Source organism: Anthonomus grandis, chromosome 11 (genome assembly GCF_022605725.1).
Source record: "Anthonomus grandis grandis chromosome 11, icAntGran1.3, whole genome shotgun sequence".
NCBI lineage: Eukaryota > Metazoa > Arthropoda > Insecta > Coleoptera > Curculionidae > Anthonomus > Anthonomus grandis.
Window position 1 is genome coordinate 26,918,115 of NC_065556.1, and position 18,517 is coordinate 26,936,631.

At 29.3% G+C, this 18,517-nt stretch overlaps 1 protein-coding gene across 15 annotated transcripts in view; it reads right to left on the minus strand.

The window, feature by feature from the left end:
* LOC126742589 (uncharacterized) overlaps nucleotides 1-18,517 on the minus strand; it is a 182,786-nt gene that overhangs the window by 118,272 nt on the left and 45,997 nt on the right. The gene's annotated exons all lie outside the window — the stretch shown is intronic.

Consider the following 18,517-nt stretch of genomic DNA (forward strand, 5'->3'; position numbering starts at 1 on the left):
AAATGAAAAAGTAGTCAATATTCCTAGAATAAAATAATTATTTAAAAATGCCTGAAAGGTACATATAATAAGGGACTATTTTGATTTTTATTTTCACTTTCAGGCAGGAGTTACTAATTTTTTTATTAGCAGGCATAAAAACTATTGCAAGAATCGTCAATTACCTTGATTCTTATAATCTGTCAAATATTTTAATAGAAAAAAATTAAAAAAGACAGAAAACATAAATTTGAAAAATGCAAGAGGCAAATTAAATAAAAAAATCGAGAAAACTAAAAACCTATTAGGAAAACGCGGATAAAAATGAAAATAGAGAACCTAAAAGGACGATTTTGATGTTTTTCGTTTCCCTGGGATCCAACAGATGATTCTGCTTTAAAATGTTTATTTAAATAAAAAAATGTGTTTTTTCCAGGCAGTTGGAAATTCGAAGGAAAAAATTTCAAAAAAATGTAAATTTTAAAAAATTAAGGAAATAAAATAAAAAATCGAGTAGTTAGTAAAGTTGGTTCGGTTTTCTGGAAAAAGTTTAATTAATTACAAAAATCTTCAGGGCAACTGGATTATTTTTCAAAATTCTTCCAGGTAATTGAAAAACAAACATTAAATGATAAATTGAATTTTACTGAAGCTTCAAAAACGTTGTTCCTAATTTTTCTATTGACAGGCAACTGTAAGTTCCTTGCTGGAATTATCATTTACTGAAGGTATATGATGAGGTCTTAGTTTTTCGGACATAACCCTGTCTCAGTTCTTTGATATCCTCGGTAACATTCTAAAATTATCTTTTCCTATTATAATTTATCCAATTAAGGATAAAACACTGAATTTATAATAATTCTTTGCTTATTTTTCAACTGCGTCCAGGATCTTAAGAGAAGCAAAAATAAATATATAGCATTGGTTTTATAACTACATTTCTAGACTTGCCAAAAACATTTGACACTATTTAATTTGTTATTGAAGATATTTGTTATCTGACAAACGATCCTAAAAAATTAACCGAATAGAGCGACATAAATTTCCATTCGGACCTCAAATTACCCAAACCTTCAAAAAATTTAAATCGCAAAAAATGTCCAAAAATAAAACCGTGATCGACGATCAGCGTAAAAACGCACACGGGGTTGACATAATTCGTTCAATTTTAATTGCAATTTAAATTCGAACACAGCGGGAGCGTGTCAAAATATTTTGACATACCTTTAAGGGTTTTTGTTATTATTATGTTGAATTTGGTGGACGGAATAGTATTATGGAATTTTTTAATTATTTATCCGGCGGTAAAATGCCTGAAAATGACGTTTTAATTTGGTTGTTTAATAAGGTAACTTTAATAATACTTCGGTTAATTTGCTACGTTAATAAGTGTGGATGGCATGTTTACGTAACATTTTAAAGGAAATTTGGTTTTTCTTAGCACTTGAGCGTATTGATGTTTTTTAATTAAGTTAATTAATGAATCCAGACTTCAGGGATCAAAAACCTTACACATATATTGTTAATAAGTTGGTTCATTTCTCTATTAATGCCAGTATGAATCCAATAGAAACAGTGTTTTTTTTCATTGTTTCAATACTCATCATCAAAACCAATAAACATTGTACAGTTTCATTAAAAGAATTTTAACGGTAGTTTCAACTCTCCAAAGTTTCCTTTTAAAACATCGGTTTTAGGAAGTTTGTACTTTATGAACCGCCTGCGGCCCCAATTATATAAATTGCTTTTTTTAAGCGATGTTATATATTTATAAAATGTGAGTTTTTAGTTTAAAAAAATTTAGACATTTCCAGTTGGGTTATTTATAAATTACAAAAACTCTTCCCAAGGAAACTACTTAGGGAACCCTCAAAGTTTCAGAAAACTCTCCTAACAGGGGAATGGATTACACGACAAAATCGGAATTACACTTTCAAGTTGATGGAGTGACTTTTCGAAGGAATATTTTCTCGGGATTAAATAATTACTTAGGGTGATAGGAAGTGCTGTATAGTAAAACTTTTGGCATCAAGTGCCAGGAAAAAATCGAAAGATTAAAATAAAATTAAAAAATATTTTAAGTACCTGGTTTAAAATAAAATCGACTCTAAAATCCTGAAATATTAATTAAAACTTAAAATGAGTAGAAATGCCCGCAAGTGGTTTAAATTGTTTTAAGTTCCTGGAATAAAATTCAAAGTAACTGCTAGAATTTGCAACATAAAAGGAATAACTTCTAATTACCAGGAAAACGTTTAAAATGACTTTAAATCTTTCTATTAAAATTCCAAAAACTTAGAAATTAGGTTAGATTACGTAAAAGAAATCTGAAAATATGCCTGGAATGGACTTAAAAATTATTATAAAAAGAGCCTAAATACTAGGAAAAAGCTTAAAATTATTTTAAATACTTGCACTCAAATTCCAAAAATCTGGAGTATAGATTAGGATACCTAAAAGAAACCTAAAACTCTAAAAGCCTGTAATAGGGATTCAAATGCTAGAAGAAAATTAAAAATCATTTTAAATGCCTGAAATAAAAGTGACTCTTGGAATGGACTCTTCCAAGTGGAACTTGGAAATGCCTTTAAGGGGCTTAGATTTTTTTAAATTCCTAGATTATAATTGAAAATAATTTCTAGGCCTTAGAATATAGAATACCAGGAAAAAGTTTAAATTGACTTTAAGTATTTATAGTGACATTCCAAAAACTTGGAATGTCGGTTAAAGAAACTTAAAATCTTTGAAGTAAACTTAAAAATTATTTTTAAATATCTTTCAGGCTTTCGGTTAACTTATTCAAAAAAGTAGTCCATTTTTCTCAAAGAGACCTCTTGAGATTGGAGGGACACAAAGTCAATGTCATGTTTTTTTTTAAAGCTATATTCCAGGATTTTGAAGTATATTTCAGGTATTTAAAACGAGATAATTTTTGTGTAAGTTTCAATGGTTAGAAGTTATTTTAAATTTTATTCCATATTCCAGTTTTTTTAAATTTTATTCGATGCATTTAAAGTTATTTTAACCTTTTTGGTGATATTTAAAGACATTCGTCATAGTTTATTTGTTTATTCCAGAAATTTGAAGATATTTTAAACTTTGTCCCGGTAATCGAAAGCATTGAAATCTTTAACATCATCGCTTATTTCTTCCAGGCATTTAGTATTTTTTTAAGCCTCTTCTTAGTATTTGAAGCCATATTTAAAATAATTTTTAAATTTTATTTCAGAAATTTCAAGTTATTGCACGGTTTTCTTGATAATCCTTACTCATGCTCTATTTCTTTTAGTTATCAAAAGTGTTGTTCCAGGATTTTAACTTGAGTTCATCATGTTTCCAGGCAGTTTTTCCCGAAACCTCCTTCACATACATATTTTCCCAAAAAAAAAAATAAATAAAGTTGTCCTGTTACTAAAAGGGATTCGCTGTAGCTACGTGGCTACGATACGATATCATTAAATCCCCTCAACATCAACACAAACAAAGATTACCACAGAAAATCAAAATAAATCGTTAACAATTGTTTTGTTTTTCATGTAGGCATAATAATGTTAGCATAGAATTTACTGTTAAGTGTATCGCAGCTTATAATCAAAATGATCTGAAAAATGCGCAACTTCGATTAAGCTCTTGACTTAATTCCCATTTTCTACCACGAGGAACTTAAATGGAAATTATCGTAATTCGCCCCTAAGAAACCGCGTGAAAAGTAATGAAGCTTTACGGGAAATTCATTGCATTAGAGCGAAAGTCGCAGCCAGAATGCCTCTTTCCGCAATTTTCTTGCGAATTAGGTGGTTTCCATCCGTGACTAATAGATCAGATAAATTCGTCGAATATTGGAAGATCTGTTCCTTTTTTTTTGCTGCTGATTTGTCTTATGAACTTCGAGAAAAGAAAATTTTTAATTATGTTTAAACAGATTTTGTGAAAAACTCAGTTGTCTCACTTAACTGCCTGGAATATCTTCTTAAGTTAATATTTAAATATTTAAGAAAATTTCCAGGCGTTTGAAGTAATTCGATATACTCTTCCTGGCAGTTGAAGTAATGAAATTTATCCAGGAAGTTAAAAAGGACAATTTTTTTGAAAAGTTCAGTTTTTTTTACTTAAAATACACTTTAACTGCCTAGTGTATTTTTTTTAAATTAATATTTAAGTAGCTTATAAATTTCCAGGTATTTGAAATAATTCAATATTTTCTTCCAAGGCAGTTGAAATAGTTTTTAATTTCGTCCAGGAATTTGAAAAAGCATCTTTTTAATTCTTGAATACAGATTTTTTTGAAAAACCCAATTTCTCTCACTTAAAATGTACTTCCACTATCTAGAATATTAAAAAAAAGAAAAACAGAAAAATCACTATTCCTTAAATTTTCCTTAGTACCACTCTGTCCATTATAGTAAGTTTGACAGTTGACGTTTGATCCAATAATCAACTGTCAATGTCACCGATTGACTTGTGACAGGTGACATTTTATTCGGGCCTGAAGTGAGAAGATTTTTTTTCCTTTAAAAATGTCTATTATTGAGATTTTTTTTTTTAATCTCTAAATTCGTTAAATTTTTCTGAATACAGATGTGACGTTGACATTTTTAATAGTTTGAAATTTGTTATTTAGAAATTTGATACAATAATCATCCGTTAATATCACCGATTGATTTGTGACAGGTAGCATTGTAATCAGGCCTGTACTAAGGAGACTTTTTTTACTTTTAATAATTTCTTATTTTATATGTTTTCCAGGTTTTTCTGGAAATAAAATTCCTTAATAATTTCCCAAAATATCCATAACTCAGAAATGATTAAAAATTCACTACTGAAACTTGGCACAGACACTGGGCAGCAAAATTTTATTTATTTATTTATTTACGGAATCCATTTACAAAAGTGTTAGCATACCCATACAAACATATATATTCAGATACAAAACTATTTATAAATCAATAAAAGGTGTAGATGAGTTAATTAATTAAAGCCCCTATGAAATAATATTCTTTAACTGCGCCTTAAAAGATGTAATCCTAGAGTCAAAAAAGCTTATCTGTCCTGACAGACCATCAGCACTTCGAGCCATTCGTGTAATTGGCTCATTAATACCATAATTGGTACGGTGGAATGAGACTGAAAATATTTCTGATTGTCTATTCAATCTGGAAGGCACCCTAAGTTCAAAAAGAGACAATAACTCGGGACAATCTATAGTAGCATTTAAAACCTTATGCATAAAACATAAGTCGAGTAATGTTCTTCGTGACTCTAATGTGGGTAAGTTCAGGTTATCCCTGACCCACTGATAGTAATACTCCTGTCTCCTGTAACCACATCTAAAAGCAGCCACCCTTAAAAATTTATTTTAAGTTTTTTCAATCTGCTCAATGTAGCAGTTATATGACGGGGACCACACAATTGAGCCATACTCCAAGATGGGCCTAACAAGAGAGCAATAAAGTAATCTAAAAGTAAACAAAGACAAATCAGTTGTAGACCGTTGGATAAAACCCAGCATTTTCATTGCCCTACCAGTCACCTGATTGATGTGACTTTTAAAAGACAATCTGGAGTCAATAAATATTCCTAAGTCAGAAACCTCTGTTTTGACACCAATTGCTACATTATTTATTTTATAAAGAAAAGCAACAGGATTTCTTTGCTTAGAAAAAGTAATCTTATGGCACTTATTGATATTAAGGGACATTTTATTCAAGTGGCACCAATTAAAGAACAAATTAAGGTCTTTTTGCAGGAGCACAGTATCGGAAAGCTTTACATCATCAGCAAACATTAGCACACGACAATTTTCAAGTTTTTCAAACTAAATCAATCAAAAAGCGGCAAAACAAAACAGGGCCTGAGTGAGAGCCCTGTGGCACCTCAGATGGCACCAAAATTTCAAAGGAACATGTACCTCCAAGATTAGCAATCTGGGTTCTGACCTCTGGTGAATTCCGAGATCCACTGAAGAAGAGGCCCCACAATACCTAAAGCCCTAAGCTTCTGCAAGAGTACCCCATGGTTAACCCTATCAAAAGCCTTGGAAAAATCTGTATATATTGAGTCAACCTGAAGTCCCTTCTCCAAGCTGCGGTAAAGGTAGTTGACATACAGCACCAAATTAGCATCAGTAGATCTACCTTTTATAAATCCAAAGTGCTCAGGATTGAATAAAGATTTAAAACTCCAGGCAATCCTATGACTGACCAGGCAGTCAAGCAGCTTTGGCAACTTAGATTGGTTACACACAGTCCGATAATTGGAAATTTAATTTCTACTACCAGATTTAAAAATGGGTTTTAGAAAACTTCTCTTCCAGAGAGTGGGATAAGAACCAGTACCTAGAGATTTGTTAAAAATGAACAGTATTGGTTTCATAAGAACACAAACATATATGACCAGAAGTACCTCGGATTGCTAGCGAGATTCATTTCCATCTTATTAACATATTGTTGATAGCACAACTCTCTTAAGTACTCACATTGATGTCTCAAAAATACAAATTTATCATATTCCTGCTGTTGACCACTAATTTTAAACTTTTTGTGAATTTGTTTTTTTCTTATAATCAAACTGCGAAGCTCTGAAGAAAACCAACATGGAAAAGAATTAACGCACCACTACTACATTTTTGCGTCTAAATTAAGGATATTCTTATTCTGACGTAATAAAAGTATAAACAATAGGAAGAATGTTAAAAGAACGTAAAAAAAGTATAGAAAAAAAGCAAGAAAATTCAAAAATTAAAAAGTATTAATATTTAAAAGAGTAGTCAATTTTTCTCAAAGAGGCCTCTTAATAATAAAAATTCGGAGATTGGAAGGACACAAAGTCAATGGTCTCAGATTGTGTTAATAAAAATTAGAGACCCTTAACTTTGTGTCCCTCCAATCTCTGATTTTTTACGTTTTTTCTACATTTTTTACATGTTTTACATTTGTTTCCAACTATGGCATCTGATTTATCTTTTTTTTTTGGAATAATACGTAGAAACAATAATTTTCTTTTACCAATTGAGTGTAAGACTTAATGTCCAAATTCCTGACATAAAATTAAACAATTGTAAAGTTTATGGTCAAGGAATTCTTCTAGTTATCCACCCAGAAGGAATCTACTGTTTTGGTTCAAATGGTAAACTTAAATGGATATAATCAACACTTTAACACATGAAAAATGCTAATAGAATTTGTCATTTAAACATGCGTTTTCATGTATGTTTACAGAACATTTTTAAAGAATTTTTTGTCAACTTTACCCTGGACTAAAGTACTAAATGGCAACGTCCTAATGAAGAACATCCAGATGTGTTCTCCTTGCATAATAATGATCCGGGTATGAGCATTATCTTAATAAAACAGGCACATCAAAGAAGTTCGATAGCTAAACAAGGTCTAAATCTCCAGTTCTATTAGTAAAGAAAACTGATGAATCTGAGGGTTTTTGTGTGGACTAATATGATATTACTAAAAAAAGCAGCTATCCCACTTTTAACAACAATTGTAACGTAATTCAAGAACACACCCATTTCATTGACAACTTCAAAAAAAAACTAATATTAATAATAAAATACACTTTCCAGAAAATTCAGGCAGTTATATAAAAACGAAAATGTGACCTCTGCAAAAAATCCAAAACCTGGATATTACCTTGAAATATCAAAAACAAAAAGTACCAGAAAAACTTACAACAAATTACCCATAAAACTTCATTTTGATCCTTCTAACAATAAACATATAAGGGACCTCTCAAGCAATATTAATTTATATACTACTGCGTTATAATTACTTAATCACCGCGAGTCGTGTAATTGACAGACCAATAATTCCCTGCTTCAGGTTGATCAGACACTATTATACCTGCCCTATGGAAATCAATGTCAACTTAGAGGATAAAGAAAGTCGTTTGAATATTGGAAATAATACCGTTTTCCTGCTTAATTAATGATAAAACGTGTACTAAATGCACCTGGCAATGTGACAAATTTATTTGTGCTTCAGTTTCGACGTTAGAAAATTATTTATTAATCCGCGGATTATGTGCGTGAAGGTGACGACTTAAAGTCGACAATCGCGTATACGCGGGCAACGTTTCAAAACCGTTAAATTACCGTATTTTTTTTTATCTACGAGTTAGTTACGTTTACAGGGTTATTTTGGCTGTACTGGGGTTGATTTTTTTTTGGGAGAAACTACGTTGGCAAAATACCTATAGTTGATCCAGAAAGGTCATTGGCAATGTCAGCTACAGTATCAAACTAATTTTAATACGGCAATATCTATTTTTATGTTTTGTTTTTTTTAAAAAACGTCGGTGACCTCGCGTAAGTTACTTTATGCCAGGAATCATATCATTAATTTGTTCTTAGGGGACACTCATTTTTATAGAGCTTTTTAATAGTGAATGTCTTTTATAGTCAGCTTTTTTTTAGATTCTACATGAATTTCTAACATAACAACAATATCTGGAAAAAGGTAGTCATGTTTTCGAAGGCCTGGAAGTTATTTTAAGCCCTCTAATTATAATATTAAGCCCTATTCCAATTTTCAAGTTTATTCTAAGTATTTTAGCTTTTTTTTCAGATATTATAACCATATTTCAGATTTTGGAACTCCACTGAATTTTTAAGCCTAGTAGTGACTTTAAATTTTATTCCAGTAATTTGACATTATTTAAACACATTTCTAGTTATTTTAAGTTTTTTCCAGTTTTATTGCGTATTTTAAGTTTCAAGAGTAATTCTGAATTTTTTTTCTGGCATTTGAAGCCTTCTTCCAGGCTTTTGAAATAATTTTCAATTTTATCCTTGGCATTTTAAGCTTCATATTGTTTTCCTATATTCCTGTCTTCAATTGTGTTTTTCTTACCTAAAAAATACGTATTGTAACACTATTATTTTTTGAGAAAAAAACGAAATTATTAAATTTTATTTTAAGTTTTAATTAATATTTCAGGATTTTAGAGTCGATTTTATTTTAAACCAGGTACTTAAAATATTTCTTAATTTTATTTTAATCTTTCGATTTTTTCCTGGCACTTGATGTCTTTTATACACTTAAAGTCCTGGTTTATTTTTTGCAGGAATTTAAGCCCAATTTTATTTACAAAACGTTTCAGGAGAGTTCAATTTTATGCAAGGGATTTGAAATTTTAAACTTATATTAAATTAAAACCAAAAAAAAAAATTGATGGATCACATTTGGAATAAAAAGTTTGTCTGAAGCATAAAGGAAATTGCTTTAAATATCTAGGAAAAGCCAAGCATGTTTTTAAAGGCCAGGAAGATTAATTCGTTTAATTTTTATATATTTCAAGTCCAAATATTTGAAGCTTCCAGGCTTTTGAAATTTTCAATTATATTTCAGGTACTTAAAACGAGGAATTTCAACTTAATTTTTGTAAGTTTCAGAGGTTAGAAGTCATTTAAAATTTTATTCCATATTCCAGTTTTTTGAAGTGAATTTTATTTTTATTTGATGTATTTAAAGTTATTTTACCGTTCTTGCTAATATTTGAAGTTATTCCTCAAGGTTTAATTATTCCTGAAATTTTTATTCAAATTTTGTTTTATGTCTAGAAGTATTTTTCCATTTCATTCCAGAAATTTGAAGATATTTTAAACTTTGTCCAGGTAATCGAAAGCATATAAGTCTTTAACATCATCGCTTATTTCTTCCAGGCACTTAGTATTATTTTAAGCCTCTTCATAGTATTCGAAGCCATATTTAAATATATTCCATTTCATGTAATTTTTAAGCCATGCCTCAAGTTTATCAAGTCATTTTTAAATTTGTTCCGAGTCTTAGGAGTCATTTTATTTCAGGAATTTGAAGTAATTTTAAGTTTTTTTCACTAAAAGCTTGTCTTTTGACAAACCTGAGATCTTAGACTCTTTTTAGAAATTTAAATTCAACTTCACGTCTTTTATTCCTGGATTTTCAGATTGCAGGCATATGTTTAAAGTATTTTTTATTCCAGGAATTTTAGGAAAGTTATTGTACGGTTTTCTTGATAATATACTCATGCTCTACTTCTTTTAGTTATTAATAGTCTCGTTCCAGGATTTTAACTTGAATTCATCATGTTTCCAGGCAGTTTTTCCCAAAAGAGTTCACATACATATTTCCCCAAAAAAAAATTAAATAAAGTTGTCGTGTTACTAAAAGGGATTCGCTGTAGCTACGTGGCTACGATACGATATCATTAAATCCCCTCAACATCAAAACAAACAAAGATTACCAAAGAAAATCAAAATAAATCGTTAACGAGTGTTTTGTTTGTCATGTCGGCATAATAATGTTAGCATAGAATGTACTGTTAAGTGCAATGCAGTTTATTATCAAAATTATCTGAAAAATGCAACTTCAATTAAGCTCTTGACTTAATTCCCCTTTTTTTACCACGAGGAACTTAAATGGAAATTATCGAAGTTTGCCCCTAAGAAACCGCGTGAAAAGTAATGAAGCATTACGGGAAATTCATTGCATTAGACCGAAAGTCGCAGCCAGAATGCCTCTTTCCGCAATTTTCTTGCGAATTAGGTGGTTTCCATCCGTGACTAATAGATCAGATAAATTCGTCGAATATTGGAAGATCTGTGCCTTTTTTTTGAAGCTGATTTGTCTTATGAACTTCGAGAAGAGAACATTTTTATATATGTTTAAACAGAATTTCCGAAAAACTCTATATATATCCTCTTAAATTAATATTCAAATTTTTAAAAAATTTCCAGGCATTTGAAGTAATTCGATATACTCTTCCAGGCAGTTGAAGTAATGTTTAAATTTGTCCAGGAAGTTGAAAAGGATCTTAATTCTTTAACACATTTTTTTTACTTAATACACCTTAATTGCCTAAAGTATTTTTTTAAATTAATATTTAAAAGTTTGCTTGTAATTAGGCATAACTTAAATAGATACGGTAACCATAATTAACAGCAGTAATGGTTTATGGCTAAAATTTTAATATATCGAAACCTGCAAAGACAATTATAGAGAAATTTGCCCGACAAGTTCTAAATATTGAACTCTTGAGCAAACATCATAAATTATAACGAAAAAAAAGTGGAATTGGTATGTAATGGAAAAAATCCTTAAAATTTCAAAGGTGAAACTTATTGTAAAAATGACAAAACTTAATTGCCTTCAGTCACTATTTCTCAACATCCTTGAACTACAAAAATTCTGCACACACTCAAAATTCATCACTTTCCGCATTTAATGAAAATTATCAATGTAAACTTTCCATATCACTTATGCCAATGCGGAAACTGGAATTTTGAATGGAATATCCCGTCGAAAACTAGTTCCTCTCCGTGCTTATGACGGTTAATTACCCTTCAAGATACAGTCTTTGTGAGAGCTTCAAAGCAAGTTTATAAAATGAAAATGCACTAAAAACATCCTCCTGTTAATATAACATTATTGATTTCAGGCTCGTTAAAAGTGATCATTGATTATTTGCTATGGTGGTTCATTGATGATTTAAAGGCATCAATAAATCTATTTGCGCGGGTTTCAATTTTATTTTCTACGGTCGCCATTAACTTTTATGCGGTTTCAAAATATTATGACCCGTTTATGAACCGAACCGCGAACTGTTTATTTAATTAAGTGTTTTTTTTTTGGTCATATTATGAAATTATGACATATTGAGCAAGCAAATAGATTTGCTTTACGTACTCACACCTCGGTATTGATTAACCAATAAATAATAGGGGATTCGATAAATAATATGTTATTTGTATTAAATTTTATGAGGGCTTTTATGCTCTCGTAAAGAAGCGATTTAATGACGTGAAATCGTAAAATATACGCCGATATACCGTTTTATTTCGATGATAATTGACTTATTTTATGATTGATTACAACCACCTTTGTATGTAGCTTTAGGTAACGAGGATTCACGTTTGAAATTGTATTTAGTGAGTTTCTTTTAAAGTAAAATTCACTTTTATAGGTCTAAATGTCTCTTCAGTATAGGTTTGGATTATTGCACAAAACGTCAATCAACTGTCAGAAAGTTAAACGTCATTTTCTCGAGCCACTGTATGTTTTTGAAAAAACCCTAAAATAGGTATCTAGTTAAATTAAATGAAGAATATACGTACAAAATTTCATTTATAAATTTTTGAAATATTATACAATTTTTGGAGAAAATCACCTTCTGCAAAATAATTTATTTAAGTCCTATACGTTTTCAAAAAACCTTGAAATAAGTGTGTAATTAGAAGTTTCACTTCTAAATTTTTAAGTTTTTTCGGAATTTTGAAGAATTTTGGAAAAAAATCATCTTTTACAGAAAATTCTATTTTTCAACACTCTGCATGTTTTTTGAAAAAACTCTGAAACACTTATCAAATTAAATTAAATGGAGAACATATGTACCAAGTTTCACTTTTAAATTTTCAGTAATTTTTCAGTTATGATCATTTTGTGAAAAATCACTTTCTACAAAACCATTTTTTTTATCAACAAAATGTATGTTTCAAAAAAAACCCTAAAATAGGTGTTTAGTTAAATTATATGAAGAACATACATATGTGCCAAGTTACATTTTTAAATTTTAATAATTACATTAAATTCCTCCAAGATAACAAAACATTACGTTACACTTTCTGAAAGACGTAAAAACTACGTCGAATTTTCAATAGGTAAAAAAAATACGTCGGATTCCTAGACGAAATTAAAATTTACTACTAAATCCTGAACAAAAAAAATTACGTCAAACTTCTGAACGATGTAAAAATTACGGCAAATTCCTAAAAAAAAAATCGGGTACAAAAATTTACGATAAACGAAAAAACATATAAAATTGCGTAAAATTCCTGAAATACAAAAAAATTCCTTAAAGACGTAAAAATTACTTCAAATTTCTTAAAGGCGTAAAAAATGCCTAGACAAAATGGAAAACTACTACTAAATCCTGAATACAAAATTACGGCAAGAAAGACGTAAAAAATGATGTTAAATTCCTAAATAAAATTAAAATTTACTATTAAATCCTTAACAAAAAACTACGTAAAAGCTTCTAAGAAAACATTAAAAATTGCGTCAAATATTGAAAAGGTATAGAAAATTCTTTAAATACGTTACGTCAGTTTAATAAAAGTAAGTAATTAAGTTACGTCAAATTTCTAAAGACGTAAAAAAATGACTTCAAATTCTTAAAAGTCGTAAAAACTACGTCAAATTTCTGGAATAATAAAAAAAATTACGGCGTGAAAAACTACGAAAAGTTTACGTCAAACTTACAAGTTAAAAAGTTACAAGGAAAACGAAAAAAATTACGTCAAATTTCTGGAGGGACGTAAAAATATACGTCGAATTCCTAAAATACAAAAATGTTTCTTCTACATCTGAAACAATTAAATTAAGTCAAATTCCTGGAAGACGTAAAAATTACGTCGAATTCGTGGACGAAATGAAAATTTAGTACTAAATTCTGAACAAAAAATTATGTCAAATTCCGGAAAAAAAAACGCTCCTAAATTAGGTACAAAAAATTACGTCAAACTTTAAAAAAAACGTATAAAATTACGTCAAATTCCTGAAATACAAAAAAATTTGCCCTAAATCGTGAACTACTAATTTCCGTCAAATTCCTAAAAGAAATATTGAAAAGGTGTAGAAAATTCTATAAATACGTTACGTCAGTTTAATAAAAGTAAGTAATTAAGTTACGTCAAATTTCTGAAGACGTAAAAAAATTACTTCAAATTCTAGAAAGTCGTAAAAACTACGTCAAATTCCTGGAATAAGAACAAAATTTACGCCATAAAAGACTAGAAAAAAAAATTACGTTAAATTGCTGGAGGGACGTAGAAATGTACGTCGAATTCCTGAAATACAAAAAAGTTTCTTTTACACCTTAAACAATTAAAAGTCAAATTCCTGGAAGACGTAAAAAAATTACGTCGAATTCGTAGATGAAATAAAAATGTACTACTGAATCCCGAACAAAAAATTACGTCAAATTCCTGAAATACAAAAAAATTTGCCCTAAATCGTGAACAGCTAAATTACGTTAAATTCGTAGAAGAAATATTAAAAAGGTCTAGAAAATTCTTTAAATACGTTAGGTCAGTTTAATAAAAGTAAGTAATTAAGTTACGTCAAATTTCTGAAGACGTAAAAAATTACTTCAAATTCTAGAAAGTCGTAAAAACTACGTCAAATTCCTGGAATAAGAACAACATTTACGCCATAAAAGACTAGAAAAAAAAATTACGTTAAATTGCTGGAGGGACGTAGAAATGTACGTCGAATTCCTGAAATACAAAAAAGTTTCTTCTACACCTTAAATAATTAAAAGTCAAATTCCTGGAAGACGTAAAAAAATTACGTCAAATTCCGAAAAAAAAACGCTCCTAAATTAGGTACAAAAAATTACGTCAAACTTTTAAAAAAACGTATAAAATTGCGTGAAATTCCTAAAATACAAAAAAAAAATTGCCATTTAAGAATTTAGGCTAAATTAGGCGAAATGGAACAATAATTTCTATTAAATCCTGAATAGGAAATTACGTCAAATTCTTGGGATAAAAAAAAATTTGTACATTTTGAACAAAAAAATTACGGCAAGGAAGACGTAAAAAATGATGTCAAGTTTCTAAACCAAATTAAAATTTTACTATTAAATCCTGAAAAAAAAATTACGTAAAAGCTTCTAAGAAAACGTCAAAAATTACGTCAAATATTGAAAAGGTGTCGAAAATTCGTTAAATACATTACGCCAGTTTAATAAAAGTAAGTAATTAAGTTACGTCAAATTTCTGAAGACGTAAAAAAATGACTTCAAATTTGTGAAAGTCGTAAGAACTACATACGTCAAGTTTCTGGCATAAGAAAAAAGTTTTAAGCCATTAAAGACTACTAAAAAATTACGTTAAATTTCAGGAGGGACGTAGAAATGTACGTCAAATTCTTGAAATACAAAAGAGTTTCTTCTACAATGTGAACAATTAAATTAAGAGAAATTCCTGGAAGATGTGAAAAATTACGTCGAATTCGTGGACGAAATCGAAATTTACTACTAAATCCTAAACAAAAAGTTACGTGAAATTTCTGAAAGATGAAAAAATTACGTCAAATTCCTGGAATAAGAAAAAAATTATACCTTAAAAGACTACTAAAAAATTACGTCAAACTTGTAAAAAAACGTAAAAAATTACGTCAAATTTCTGGAGAGACGTAGAAATGTACGTCAAATTCCTGAAACACAAAAGAGTTTCTTCTACATCGTGAACAATTAAATAAGGACAAATTCCTGGAAGACGTAAAAAATTACGTCGAATTCGTAGACGAAATGAAAATTTACTACTAAATTCTGAACCAAAAATTACGTCAAATTTCTGTACGACTTTGTAAAAATTACGTCAAATTTCTGAATTAAAACGCTCCTAAATCGGTTGCAAAAAATTACGTCAAACTTTTAAAAAAACGTATAAAATTACGTGAAATTCCTGAAATACAGAAAAATTTGCCCTAAATCGTGAACAACTAAATTAGGTCAAATTCTTAGAATTAAAAAAAAACTTGTACATTTTGAACAAAATAATTACGGCAAGAAAGACGTAAAAAATTATGTCAAGTTCCTGAACCAAAATAAAATTTACTATTAAATCTTGAACAAAAAATTACGTAAAAACTTCTAAGAAAACGTCAAAAATTACGTCAAATATTGAAAAGGTGTAGAAAATTCTTTAAATACGTTACGTCAGTTTAATAAAAGTAAGTAATTAAGTTACGTCAAATTTCTGGAAATGTAAAAATATTACTTCAAATTCTCGAAAGTTGTAAAAACTACGTCAATTTCCTGGAATAAGAAAAAAAATTACGCCATCAAAGACAACTAAGAAATTACGTCAAACTTGTAAAAAAAAACGTAAAAAATTACGTCAAATTCGTGCACGAAATGAAAATTTACTAATAAATCTTGAACCAAAAATTATGTTAAGAAAATGTCAAAAATTACGTCAAATAATAGAAAGATCTAGAAAATCCTTTAAATACCAAATAATTCCTCCTACATCGTAAAAAATTAAGTTACGTCAAATTTCTGGGGGACGTATAAAAATTACTTTAAAATCTAGAAAGTCGTAAAAATTACGTCAAATTCCTGGAATAAGAAAAAAAATTTGCGCCATAAAAGACTACTAAGAAATTACGTTAAACTTGTAAAAAAACGTAAAAAATTACGTCAAATTTCTGGAGGGACGTAGAAATGTACGTCAAATTCCTAAAACCCAAAAGAGTTTCTCCTACATTGGGAACAATTAAATTAAGTAAAATTCCTGGAAGAAAAAAATTACGTCGAATTCGTGCACGAAATTAAAATTTACTACTAAATCTTGAATCAAAAATTATGTTAAGAAAATGTCAAAAATTACGTCAAATAATGAAAAGATCTAGAAAATCCTTTAAATACCAAATAATTCCTCCTACATCGTAAAAAATTAAGTTACGTCAAATTCCTGAAATACGAAAGAGTTAAAGAGTTTCTTCTACATCGTGAACAATTAAATTGTGTCAAATTCCTGGAATACGTAAAAAATAACGTCGAATTCGTGGGCGAAATGAACATTTACTACTATTATACCTGAACAAAAAATTAAGTCAAATTTCTGGAAGACGTAAAAATTAAGTCAAACTTTTAAAAAAACGTCAAAAATTACGACAAATATTGAAAAGATGTAGAAAATTCTTTAAATACAAAATAATTCCTCTTACATCATAAAAAATTAAGTTACGTCAAATTTCTGGAGGACGTAAAAAAATTTTCTTCAAATACTTGAAAGTTGTAAGAACTACGTCAAATTCCTGAAATAAAAAAGACTTTCCTACATCGTCAACAATTAAATTAAGTCAAATTCCTGAAAGACGTAAAAAATTACGTCGAATTCGTGGACGAAATAAAAATTAAATGACTACTAAATCCTGAGCAAAAAATTACGTCAAATTTCTAGAAGACGTAAAAAATTATGCGAAATTCCTGAAAAAACTGCTCCTAAATCCTGTACAAAAAATTATGTCGAAATTCTAAGAAAACGTTAAAGATTACGTAGATTTACGTACAAAAGAATTTCACCTACATAGTCCACAATTAAATTAGAAATTCCTGGAAGACGTAAAAGTTACATGAAATTCCTAAAAAATAACTCTTAATTCTGCTAAAAATTGCTATATGAGATTTCACTATCTGGATTTTCCTAAATCCTTTGATAGTATCCAGATTTTTTCAACCCATGAAATATTTGTCTGTCTAAGGTTTCGACTCAAGGGCATTTTGTGATTTTTCAAAATTTTCCCAAAAACAAAATTAGAGCTTCAACATTTCTCCTTGAATTATTCCTATTTGACCACATTCTCTCATTTAACAACTACTTTTTTTACTAAGTTAATATTGGCTTATTTCCTCGCGTGTTCCTTGATTGCGTGACCACTAGACACGTGAACCAACAAGAAAAAAATTATATAGAAAAGGGACACCACTGAGGGACGTTAACGAACATCCCTGCCACGTGGCCCAATTATTTTAACGAAATAAATAAGGAAAAAAAGTAGCAAATTTCGCATCCCTTAATTAAAGTAAAACTCGAAAAATCAGTACAATGGCGAATCTTTTCGATGAAACTTGGCCTCGTTACGAGTCAATTGTTCAAATTTCAAGAGTTTTCCTTTAGAACAACCGTTTAAATTGTGCTCAAAAGTTTTTCCAGTTAATCAAGTTTCGGATCTGGCAATTTTTTCACCTGGACAAGTTTAATAATCCAGTTGATAATGAGTGAGTTTTTTTGTTTAAGAGAAATGATTATTTGAACGACTTTTTCGATTAGTTTCAGTACATTCAAGGACAAGCTAAACCTATTTATCACACATTTTCCACACTTCCCCCAGCAATAATAATAATAATAATAATAATAATAATAATAATAATAATAATAATAATAATGGTAATGTCTTTTATTCCTACACAAGTGAAATAAAAAGAATTCCAGGGAAAGGTCGTGTAGTAGTAAAAATACCTGTACTTATTATATTATACCGTGAAACGAGCTTAGAAGCCCTATAAATGAAAATTATTAAATTCTGGAAATAAATAAGCACAACGTCGTGCTGCGTTGGCTTCTCATTATAAAAAAATATTTCAATTAATTTTTTTATTAGGTAAAAAAATTTTCAATTTGAAAACCTTTTAGTTTTTATTTAAAAAAAAAAAAAACATAATAAAAAGTGTAATATATATAAGGAATTAAAAAAAATCCTGGCTCACAAGCATATTGAAAACATACCGTTAAAATAAGTATATAATAGTTTTATCTAAAAATGCATGGATAAAATACAAACTAAGTTCAAACGTCCTGGAATTTTTGAAAATTTGAAAGACAAATATCTCGGCTTCTATGGGCACTATCGAGAAAATTCCAACGGTTTTGTTTTAGTTTCGTTTTTCTGAATCCAACGAGGCCATTTGCAAAGTCGTAGCTCTTATATTAGCTGAGATATCGCATTTTTGGAGCCCATTTTTGGCCTCAAAAACGAGGTCG